General features: G+C 37.1%; 1 long non-coding RNA gene across 1 annotated transcript; it reads left to right on the top strand.

The window, feature by feature from the left end:
• The first annotated feature begins 11,409 nt into the window (after positions 1 to 11,409).
• LOC128290093 (uncharacterized) lies at positions 11,410 to 11,766 on the top strand. Its single transcript, XR_008279735.1, has 2 exons — positions 11,410 to 11,472; positions 11,637 to 11,766. It is a non-coding gene; the product is annotated as an uncharacterized LOC128290093 (long non-coding RNA).
• Positions 11,767 to 12,553: the final 787 nt, after the last annotated feature.

The following is a 12,553-nucleotide window of genomic DNA, read 5'->3' as shown; positions in this document are numbered from 1 at the left end:
AATTTACTTAGTGAAATGAACGAAGAACTTTACGAGGGATCAAAATATTCAAAATTGTCCTTCTGTATTCGTCTATTTCACTTAAAATGTTTGGGAGGGTGGACCGGAAACTATTTTACAATGCTGCTAGAGTTTCTGAGAGAGATGTTTCCATTTGCAAAAATACCCCAATCTTGTCAAGATATGAAGAGACTCATAAAAGATTTGCACCTTGGGTACGATAAATTCATAGTTGCCTAAATGACTGCATGTTGTACTGGGGTGATCAGTAAAACCAACAGTCTTGTCATGTTTGCGGTAAGTCTCGTTGGATGGATAGGAATGTAGAAGATGTGAATTCGGATGAAGGTGGGGCACAGGTAAGAAAGAAGCCAGTCAAGGTTTTGCGATATTTTCCCCTAATACCAAGACTTCAAAGGCTTTTCATGTCGTCAAAGACGGTCGAATCTATGAGGTGGCATAATGATCAACGGACCGATGATGGATTATTAAGACATCCTGCAGATTCTGTAGCTTGGAAATCATTTGACAGTAAATTTCCAAGCTTTGCAAGCGATCCTCAGAATGTGAGGCTTGGGCTAGCAGTTGATGCTTTAATCCATTTAAAATCATGAGTACTTCATACAGTACTTGGCCTGTAGTGCTTGTTCTTTACAATTTGCCTCCATGGATTTGCATGAAGCAATCTTCATTTCTTTTATCAATGATTATCCCTGGAGAGAAAGGTCCCGGAAATGATATTGACATCTATTTGTAGCCACTTATTGAAAAGTTAAAACAGTTATGGTCGGGTGTTGAGACATATGATCTTGATGCAAGATTTACTCCCAGTTGCTTTACGTTGTTGTATGTCAAAAAACGTAACGTCCTGTATAATTGAACTATCCACTATATTGAAAGCTATTTGTGGCAAAGTCTTGGATGTTGAAGAACTTGAGAAAGTACATGATCGAGTGGCTTTGACTGTATGCAATTTGGAGAAGATCTTTCCACCTTCCTTCTTCACTATTACAGTGCACTTGGTAATCCATCTCCCTTACGAAGCAATACTTGGTGGACCGATTTTTTATCGATGGATGTATCCTATAGAAAGGTGCTAATTTATTTCTCAAGTATTCATTCATTCACCTCTATACATTTAGTTACAGCTTTTGATAAATATTGTATATCGTGTTTAGGTTCCTAAGAAATTGAAGTCGTATTGTCACAATAAGCATTATCCAGAAGGATCAATTGCTGAAGGCTACTTGGCAGAGGAGTGTATGACCTTCTATTCTAGATATTTAGAAGATGTTGAAACACGATTGAATAAACCAAGTAGAAATGCTGGGCTCAATGATCATAACTTGGCCGACACTTATTTATTCCAAAGTTATGGAGAAGCAATCGGCAAAGTTAAATTGCAGAATTAAATGATATATCGTGGATACAAGCACATCGATATGTACTTTTTCACCATGATTCAATTGAACCATTACGCAAGTAAGTTCTAAAATTTCTTCAGATATTCGTCGTTTTGATTTGTTTACCTTCTAACCAATTAAACTTTTTTTTAACATAGTGAGTACAAACAAATTTTGAGATCTCGTGCACGCTCTCGAAGATTACAACATCGAGAGATTAATAAGTTATTCATAGAATCTTTTCATGAATGGTTAAGCCAAACGGTATGTAACTGAAGTTAATAAGTTACATATAATTGTGAAATTTAGTTAATTAAATAAATTTTTTTTACATAATACATTTATAATTACTCAATTTACTTTTGATTCAATAGGTTTGGAGTGGGAAGGACATCAATGACGAAGTTAAATGGCTTTCCCAAGGTCCGAACAAAGTAATAAAATGATATAGTGCATTCCTCATCAATGGATACAGATTTCATACAAAATATCGCGAGAGAATGAGGAGAACTCAAAATTGTGGAATTGTTGTTAATTCTTCAATTACAAGTTATGCTAGTGCTAGGGACAGTAATCCAGTTGAGGGTAATATGGAGTGTTACGGACTTCTTACCGACATTATTGAGTTGGATTACTATGGAAGATGGAAAGTTGTCTTATTTCGGTGTGATTGGGCTGATGTTAATACTGCTCGCGGAATTAAAAAAGATCAATTTGGTTTTACAATGGTTAATTTCTCTTGCTTTATTCACACTGGACAACAATTGATGGATGAGCCATATGTATTTTCCTCTCAAGTGAAACAAGTTTTTTATTCGAAAGATCCAACTGATAAGGGTTGGTATGTTGTACTCCAGAACACCACTAGAGACTTGTTTGACATGGGTAATGGAAGTAGAGATGACATCGTCGAAAGATCAGAAACATTACATTTTCCTGAACAAAACTTAGATGAAAATATCCCTAGTACTAGTACACAACATCAATGGGTTCAACATGATGTGGATGAGGATATTTACGAATAATGATGTAGTAAGATTTTACGATTTTTTAATTATATGTAATATTATAATTTTAATCTTAGTCATGTTATATAATTTAACTATTTTATATGTACTATTATTGTTGTAACTTGTTACTAAAACTTCAACTATTTTATGTGTATTGCAGGAAAAATGCGTAGAAGAAGATTACGAGATTTAAGTATTGTCCGAATACTCAAAATTCGGAAGAAGCAAATAGTGAGCAATGAGAGTTGTTGGATCTTGAATGTGCGGAGACACTTGACGAGCCTGGAGAATTTCAAAGTAATGTTAAGTTTTTACATGTGTTGACTTTTATTATTGATTTATTTCTCAATTTTAATATAATAATAGTATATCATTTCTCAGTTGAAAGTGGTGCGACGCACAGAGGTCGAGGACGTACGCTGCTTAAAGAATTATACGCCTTAGATCCTGTTGAGCATGTCAAAGTAAGTAGAAACAGTCATGGTCAGCCTGTTGGATCTGAAGCTCGACTTTTAGCAGGCTATTTGGGCATTTTAGCACGAAATGCCAATATGTTGCCCATCAACTACGAATCATGGCATCACATGCCTGATAGCAACAAAAATCAGGCTCTCGCTAATATTAAGGTAACAAAATGTGAATGTAATTTATAATAATTTGGTTTAAGTTTCATTTATATTTACATTCTAAACTTGTGTTTTTTTAGGAGAGATTTGCTTTAGAGGTATTCGATGACCATATTAAGAAGGCATTGGGTAAAAAATGGAGAGACAATAAAAGCACTTTGAAAAAACAATATTTTAAGAAAGATATAAGCCTCGAGGAAAAATTACAAAATGTCCCGTCGAGAATGCTGAGGTACCAATGGGAAGATGCGGTTAGATTCTGGAATTCAAAGAAATGAGAGGTATTACGTAATTCCAAACTCTTATAAATTTTTCGGTATATACTGTTTACTAAATACGTAATAATAATTTCATTATGTAGGACCGTGAGCGAGTTGGAACAAGCAGCAGACAAAAACAAAAATTCACGCACATGGCAGGGTCGAGAAGTTTTGCTTCTGTAGCTGAGGCCGAGGTATTATGAATTTATTAATTCTATCAAATATTAATGACTTTCTACTATTAAATAATATTTTTACTACTATATTGTAGGAAGTTTCGTCCGGTCAAAAAGTTGGACGCCTTCAGCTTTTTGAGATTACGCATAGGAAGAAAGATGGATCTCCTATGACATCCGAAGCTGGAGAAATTATGGTATATTTATTTAATAAAATTTGATTTATTATAAATATTTATAATGTTTAATTATAATGGTTTAATTCATGTTAAGTTATGCTGCATTCCTTTTTATTATATATTCCGTTTCTAACTCTTTGATTGATTTATTAGGAGAAACTAAAGGAGAAGAAGGCAGAGTATGAAGCGATTGCTTCGACTGATAGTTCTGTTAATCTTGATAACATTGATAACAGAATTATCACTGAAGTTTTGGGTCCTAAAAGATACGGTCGGGTTTGATTTCAAGGATCTGGTGTTTCCCTGACCCAATATTTTGGATCCGGCTCCCAGCAATACATGCCTTTCGAGAGTCAAGCTCAAGCTGAAGTTTATAGGTTAAGAAACCAGATAGCTCAGATGCAAGCGAACACGGTTGAGCAAATTGCCGAGGTTCAAAGAAAATATGAAGAACTCCAGTAACAACTTAGAGCGGAGGCAGCAGATAGGGAGGCAGCAGCAGCAGCGAGGGAGGCAGAGGCGAGCAGAAAGTATGATGAGCTCCAGCTTCAGCTTCAGCAGATGATGCAGATGTTTCAGCAGTCGCAAAAGCCGCCATCTTAGACATTAGTTTTCTCATTATAAGAATGTTTTTAACTTTTTCACATTTAACATTATTGTAAAAATATTTTAAGTTATACTTTATTTATTAATCACATCATATATCTTTCGTTAAATTTGAAGTATCATTTAGAATTAATGTTTTTGGTTGTATTTTTTATGCTAAATTTGCTATTTTTGGTAGCATTTCATGCTACATTTGTTGATTTTGGTTGGATTTAATGCAGGAAGGGCTAGATATTGGTGAAAAATGTGCATATTGAATTTTCCAAAATTAGCGGTGTTTTTGGGAAAAGCGCCACTAAAAGTTAGGGCTTTTAGCGGCGTTTGTGATAAAAACGCCACTAAAAGCGCTGACTTTTAGCGGCGTTTTTTGAGATAAGCGCCGCAAACTTTTGCGGCATTTCCTATAGCAGCCTTTGTTGCGGCGCTTGTGAAAACGCCGCAAATAGTTTTAGCGGCGCTTGAAGGCTAAAAAAAGGGCCGCTAAAAGTCTGTTTTCTTGTAGTGGTACAATTATTAGGTACATCCTTCAAAGCTAAAGAGAATACATACACGTACACACACAAAAAGAAAAAGAAAAACTATTTGACATGGCAAATCCACCTTACATATAGTTTCTCACTCCATCGTAAGAACTTGAAGAGAAATTCCCAATAAATATAATTAACCTAAAATAACTTGAATTAACCATTACTTCACTTCCTATAAATCTAAAAATAACATAAATTTCTAAACACCAATATAAAATGCCTACAATAAATCCAATTCCATCGTTACCTAAAAAAAATACAATTGACCGTAAGCCAACTTCCTATGAAACCAAAACCAATGACTGAGTGAAATTAACATAACTTACTTAATACCCAGATGAACAAATACAAAATTGAAGATAAATAAAGAACCGTAGCACCAAATGAACTAACATTTGTAGAGATCAAATGAAAAATATTCATTAAGAAAAGGGTTTATAGGAGGAAAAATACCCAACCTGGAATGGGAGATCAGAAGATGAAAATATATTAGAGACCCATAAAAAATTTTGACAATCAAAGAATCAAACAAAAAAAAAACAGTTGGTGCCTTCAGTTTCATAAGCCAAAGAAACAAATAAATATATCAGAGACCCATAACAAATTTTGACAATCAAAGATGACTATGAGAAGAGTTATGAAGTTTTATACAAGAAGAGTTATGAAGTTATGAGGAAGGAGAAATAGAAAACAGGAGATGAAATAAAAAAAGAAAACGTACCAGAGATGAAGATGAAGGGCGAACGTGCTGTTGATTTGGGGAAAAATGTTGGAAGAAATCTGGAGCAAGGGAGAAGAAAGCAGGCTATTTTGGGAGAAATTTTACGCGTGTGGTGTTGAATAGCAATTTAGAGCCCCCACCCTAGAATACCTATTACAGCATCTGAGGGAATATGATTGTAATAGCAAAGCTGCGTAATTATGTAAACGGTGAACCAAACAATGTAATAGCAAAAAATTACTGTAGCACGCGAATTGGGTAGGAATGGAATAGCGATTCCATCCAACCAAACGTGCTGTAAGTTTCTTTTCTCCTATTTCTTTCTTCTTCTCCTAATTTTGTTGCTAGAGTTTATAATTCCCTTATAAACATTATTCAGTTTCAAGGGAATTCTCTAGTTTTCTACACCTATTTCTTATTCCCTTTTTAGTTGTTTGGAATTGTACTAGCGTCAAGAGGGAGGGTCAAGGTTTACGAGCACCAAAGCCGAAGAGTTTATTGTGGAAACTCAATGGTTGCAAGTGATAATAAACCACAGTTCCAAGACACTTGTACTTCAACAATGTCTCCACTATATAGTTGCCTATCCACTTGAGAGGAAATGGTGAATTACTTGGTAGCCCGAGGTATTCGGTTGCCAAATTTCGTTTCTCACTTCAAAATCGTCTACGGGTAAAGATGTCTAAATGATTCTAGTGAAGGTCTCATACTGTCTCTCTATCTATTAGAGACTGGCTTCAACCTTCCATTGCACCCCTCATTCTTCACAATCCTTGATGAGTACAGTATTGCGCCAAGGCAGTTGTATGGTCTATCCTAGTGGACTTTGGTGGCGCACTTATTAAACTGTAGCATTCAAAATAAGCCACCCATGCTTGGTGACTACTAACACTTCTATCATTTGAAGGTCCAAACTCAAGGGCCCTCACTTGGAATTTTCAGGGTTTGCCAAGGCTAAGATCCTCTTCTCAAGAATTGGGCTTCAAACCTTCACCTAAACTGCAACAAATTCATCTTGGTGAGAATTAAGCTCCCTAGTGAGTTCGATTTCCCCACTAAATGGTCAATTCCCAAGGAATCCACCTGCCTCCAATTTTAACCCTTGTACACAAAGGCTCCTCACAGTTAGGAATGTCTTTCGCTAATTTTTATAGGGAAGAAACCCAAATGGTTGGCAGACAATTGATCTTTATCTAGGCGTAAACCCTAGGGTGGTGTAGTCCGCTAAAGAGGTGTGGCCATTTGGCGCCAACAACGTGTAACGCCCCAAATTTCTTTAATTTCGGCTTTTGTAATTGTTGAGCATGGAAATAACTGAACAACTAGGTTTATGTTATTTTTGGCTTTAAACGTATTGGTTTAAGTAGTTATGTACTTTAGGGTGTGTTTGGGAGGTCCTAAGTTTAAGCTTTAACTTGGGCTAAATTTTGGGTTTTTATTTGAATAAAGCTTGACTTTAGGTCAGTGGGCTTATAAGGAATTGTTGGTAAAAACCTAATAGAATGGGCCTGCTGGTCTAGTGATTAAGTGACAAGGGATTACGCTTAGGGTCTGGAGTTCGATTCCCTGCAGTGGCGATGGGATTATTTTTGCTGCAAGTTTTGGCTAAGAGTTGGGCTTTATCAGAAATCTGAATTGGGGTTTAGGGATAAGTAGGGCTTATTCCTTTCTTTTTAACAAAAGTTCTTGCTCTCTGCCATTTTCTTTTTCCCAAAACCCCTTGCTGCCGAAAATTTCCTTCTCTTTTACCTTCTTCCCTTCGTTTTTCTTCTTTTTCGATAAGCTTAGGTGTATCATTAGCGGTTCTGTCGATTTGATAAGTATCGCTTTATCAAGTTGTGTGATTTTCTTTGGAGATCATTTAAGAGGGTTTTTGTTGGCTGTTTAGGGGATATTCAAGGCTCTGTAGATCAGTAATCGAGTTCTAAACAGCAAGGAAACACCATTCTTCATTGAAGGTAAGTAGATCTCTCTTTCGGGATTTGACAGTTCTTAAGGAGGTCGATTTAAGTGACTGATTTGGGCTCGGTATTGTCAATCTTAGGTTTTGGAGTGCTCGTGGTTGGATTAGCAGCGAAAATAAATCAGGTGTGTACTCCGATCGTGTAGAAAACGAGTTTCGCTAAAAGCTAAATGATGCCACACGGGCGTGTGGTCTGCCCGTGTGGTAGCCTGCATCTGTAACGCCCCAATTTTTGGGAATCCTGTGAATGTTGGCATAGGTTTAATTATGTTAGTGGGCATCTAGAAAGCCCAAGCTTAAGATAGAACCCGATAATTTTAGTTAATTTTTGTTCCATAAGAAAAAAGGAGTGAAATTATGAAATAGGACCTATGTGAAAATGTTTGAAAATGCTATAGGCTAAATTGAAGTGGCCAAATAAATAGGAGTGCAAAATAGGAGGATTTCCATGACAAACCTCCCATTTTACATGAAGTGGCCAGCCATCATGTTGTTGTAGACAAAATGTACACTTGATATCCATAATTTATGGTACAAATTGATACAAATTGATAATAGGTTAGGTAAATGTTCCATGATAATAGGTTAGGTAAATGTTCCATGATAATGGGTTAGGTAAATGTTTCATGATAATGGGTTAGGTAAATGTTTCATGATAAGAATTTCATGTCTTTTGTATTAAAGAATTAAATGGATGAAATATGAAGTTTTATTAAAAGAAAAAGGAGTGAAAAGAACAAAGTTTTGTCCATCTTTGTTCATCATAGCTGAAAGTTAGAGAAGAGAAAGGAGAGGAGAAAGCTCTTGAGTATTTGGTCATTAGGAGGAGGAAAATTGAAGGTAAGTTCTTGGTACCTTGCTTTTATTTTGAGATTCATGAGTTCTTCTTGATTCTACCTTAACTCTTGAAGTATATTTTGATTTTTAGTTGTGTTGTGAGCATTTAGTCATGAATTAAAATGAAGGAAATGGTTGTTGTTTCATGTTCTTTTGATGAAAAATGGAAGATAAGTGAAGTTGAGCCAAACAAATGAACATGCATGTGCCTTAGATGCTAAAGGGAAAAATCGGCTAACATGTTGTGCTTTAAAATGATGAAATGGAGATTATACTTAAGTAAAATCATAGATATGTGATGATTGATTGGTGATATACATGTTTAAATAACATGCATGCAAGGTATGTGTGAAAGAGTGATTTGGTAATAAATCTGCTTGGGATAGCAGCAGTAACGTGACTTTGGAAAATCACCATAAATTGTGGAAGAAGAATTAGAAGATGAATAAATTATGTAATTAAAGCTTATTGAGTCTAGTTTCTAATGATATAAACGAGAACATATTTTGAATTCTGTACAATGATAAATTTGATTCGTAATGAAGAGTGGTCAGATTAGTCAAACAGTGAAACATGGGAAACTTTAAGAAAAATCTGGTATTGATTGGCCATACCAAAAATTCTGAAAATTTTATGGATAAAATATATATGAGTCTATTTTCAGGGAAAATTAACGGCACTTGATTTGGAGTTTCGTAGCTCCAGTTATAAATAATTTAGTGACTGTTGCTCAGGAAGACAGCTTGCAGTGAAATTATGATTATGTGGTAAACATTGACAAAAATTTGTTAATGAGTTGCTTATTGCTTTCTTATAAGCTTACTATGATCCGTAGGTGTGGTTGGCGAATATTGTAAGGGGTTAATACGTAGTTTGTATTTGAATAGTTAGATTAACGTGTTAGTAATCCAATTGTAGGCGGTTCGATGCGTGGATCTCGTCAAAGATATCGTCGGAAGCAGTGTGTAATCGACACCTCTCATGGACTAGATTGGCAAAAGCCAAAAAGCCGAAATGCCGAAAAGTCGAGATTTTGGGAATTTATGAGTGTGCGAATGCTCGTAAGATAGTTGGATTTGTATATTTGGTAATCTAAAGTAATAAACCGCAGATGCGCGATTTCGTACATTTTGATAATTTGGGCTTAATGGGCCAAAGATCGGGTTCATGGGCCAACGGCCCAATTCAATAAGTATGTGCGGTAAGTGTTCGATAGTACGTAAATAGTTAGGATATGCATAAAACCCTAAAAGTAGCTAAATTACTATAATACCCCTATGTATGGAAAATTATTGTTATACCCTAGGTGCAAAATTACCGTTATACCCCTAGGGTTAATTTTGGTGAAAAGCATGACGATCGATTACGTATGATGTATGCCATAATTATATATCTCATTGCATGGGGACATGGTTATATTATGGAGGAAGCGTTCGTAGCTATGCCACAAATATCGATCTAGTGGCTCGCCATATATATCTGATTCCGTGGCTCGCCACGATTATTCAGATCCGTGACTCTGTCACATTATTCTGCTCGCAGCCATGCTGCAAATTCGTGGCGTGTAGCGGTTGGGTGGGTCGAGTTGTCTCCCACACGGTGTAAGGTTGGAACGGGGTGTATACGGTTGGATATGGTTGGGTTTCGCATAAACATGTAATATCATTACTGCTCATTATGGGCCTATAGGCTTTATTCAATTACATTGCTCGGCTAAGGCCAACTTATTCTATTTCGTGGTTTAGGCGATATAGGCTATGGTTGGGTTAATTTACACACCGAGTTTCCCAAACTCACCCCTTTTATTTTCATCCACGCAGGAAATCCCCAACCATAGTGGGCTTGGAGCGTGAGGGAATTTGAGTGGCCACCCGCTCAAAGTTTGATTTTCTTCCGTGAACTGGACATCCTTTTAATTACGTTTGAAGTTTTGGGTTTTAAATGTAATAAGGCCGCTTATTTATTTTGATGGTTTTTAATATGTATTACTAAGATAGGTAATACTTATTTTAACTGTTGAAATTGGATAGCTTTAGGGCGCGTTTTCAAAAACAACAATTGATTTCAAAATAACACGACAACAAGCAAAGCTTCCGCAATGAAAGTATTTTCCAAAATTAATCACTTTTCCTAAAAATAACTTAATCAAATCGGTTTCCTAGAAATATCCATGATGTTAAGGTGCGGTAATGGCGGTATGCATGTCTAGGATTGGATCCGAAGGGAGCTTGGTACTTAAGCAGTCCGATGGACTCACCACCTCTTTTCCGATTTCCTACCTGGTGCACAGCTTCCATTCACTTTAACCCTTAATGAATTAATCTTTTGAACATCAAGTATGATTTTCTGGACTTAGAATGGAAATTTTTTTTTACGTTTTTGATGTGGCATGCCGGATCTGGCCATAACTTCTGGGCCGGGTTTGGGGTGCTACAGCATCGCGGGACACGGGCGTGTCACTGACGAGCCAAGCAGTGCACGCGCCACACGGGCACAACAGACATGGGCATGTGAGGCTAGTGTGCGAGGCACGGGCTTGACGAATTGGATCGTGTAGACCGCACAAGCGTGTGGGTCACACAGGTGAACAACACGGGCATGTGGGATTTTGGGCCAGGCCGTGTGATCCACACGGGCAAAGCCAAGTTGGGCTGTGTGAGCCACATGAGTGTGTGGGCACATACGGGTAGGGTACACGAGCGTATGGCCCAATTTGTTTGAAATGTTTTGTAAGATTGCACGGGTCGCCTAAGTCGACTGTGACCTGACTGTAAGGGCGGTAAGCGTTACTTAAACCCCATACTCTGATTGATTACTGAATTGTAGGCAAAAGCATGTTATTTTAAGCATGTGTATCTATCTGATTCTGTATATCTGTTCTACCATGATTTTGATAAGATATGATATCTGCATATAAGCATGTCATGATATGTATGTTGCATTGCATTGGGTTAGGAATTGTTGTGAAGAGAAGGAAGTCTGAGAAGCGATTAGCCTATTATCTGGCAGCTACACTGCATATATCTATTATGTACTGTTTTATGGTACCTTGTGGTGTGTAGGGTTGGATGGGTTGATTATATCCCTATACTTGGTGTGTAGGGTTGGGTGGGTCGATTCTATCCCCACATGGTGTGTTGGACTGGTCGAAGATGGTGTGCAAGGTTGGTGGGCATATTTTTTTATATCTGATTTGTTATGCATGCGATACCTGCATAGCCAAGGCCGAACTGTCTGTATTCTGTTATCTGTTTGTGTGCATGCTGTTTGTGGGCATGTACACACTGAGTTTGCAAAAACTCACCCCTTTGTTTATTTGTCTATCAAGTAATCCTCAGCAGTAGACGGATTGGTGCGACGGAAGGTCCCGATGGTGCCCACTGTTGGACATTTATGGATTTTTTAGTAACATTCTATTTTGTCTGCTTTATTCTAAATATTTATTTTTTGGATTAAAATGTCTTTGAACTTGAACTATTTTTAAGTTATTCCAGGATTTTAAACTATTAAGCTATTGATTAATGAATTTATGATGTTTAGCTTCCGCGATAATGAAATGTGTTCACCTAATAATCAGATCGGAGATTTCACGACTTAAGTAATGATAATGAACTGAACGATTTTTAACTTGCTAAGATTTTCTAAAGACACTCTCATGTGACGCCGTCAGATTCGGTCATAACGTCTAAGCCAGGTTTGGGGTGTTACACACGAGTTAGCCTGGGCACTTGTTGGAAGAAATATGGAGTCTATTAATTTCTTTTATATAGTTTACAATATACCTCCTCGACACTGGTCTACCTCAACACTGAGCATTAGGGATGATTCATCATGTAGAACCTTGGTTGATACTGTTGTTGGCCCTTCTATTTCTACTGTAGGTTCTCCCACTTTCCTTAGTTCTTTTCGTAATCAAAAAAACATTGATGTGGAGGCCTTCATGTAGAGTGTGTAAGAGGTTGTGGAGGCAACTAAAGCTATGGCACGGGTAGGTAATAGTAGCTGCAAAAAGTAGAGGTTGCAAAAAAGGTCCTCCAGTGCTAAAGGAAGTAACGAGAATATATTTTTTTACCACAGGCCTAGCAAGAAACCAATAATCTTGGAAAGAGAACCTTTGTTCCTCCCTAGTCAACACTGAGCCTGCCAATGATGCAGACCTTCTGACACACATTTCATCATCTTTCTTGTGTTTCCATACTTGGACGTCACTCGTCCAGCTTTGCATACTTCCCCAATTAGCGCTCT

Source organism: Gossypium arboreum, chromosome 3, assembly GCF_025698485.1.
Source record: "Gossypium arboreum isolate Shixiya-1 chromosome 3, ASM2569848v2, whole genome shotgun sequence".
NCBI lineage: Eukaryota > Viridiplantae > Streptophyta > Magnoliopsida > Malvales > Malvaceae > Gossypium > Gossypium arboreum.
The sequence above is the reverse complement of the archived record's forward strand: the minus strand, read 5'-3'. Positions and strand labels throughout refer to the sequence as shown.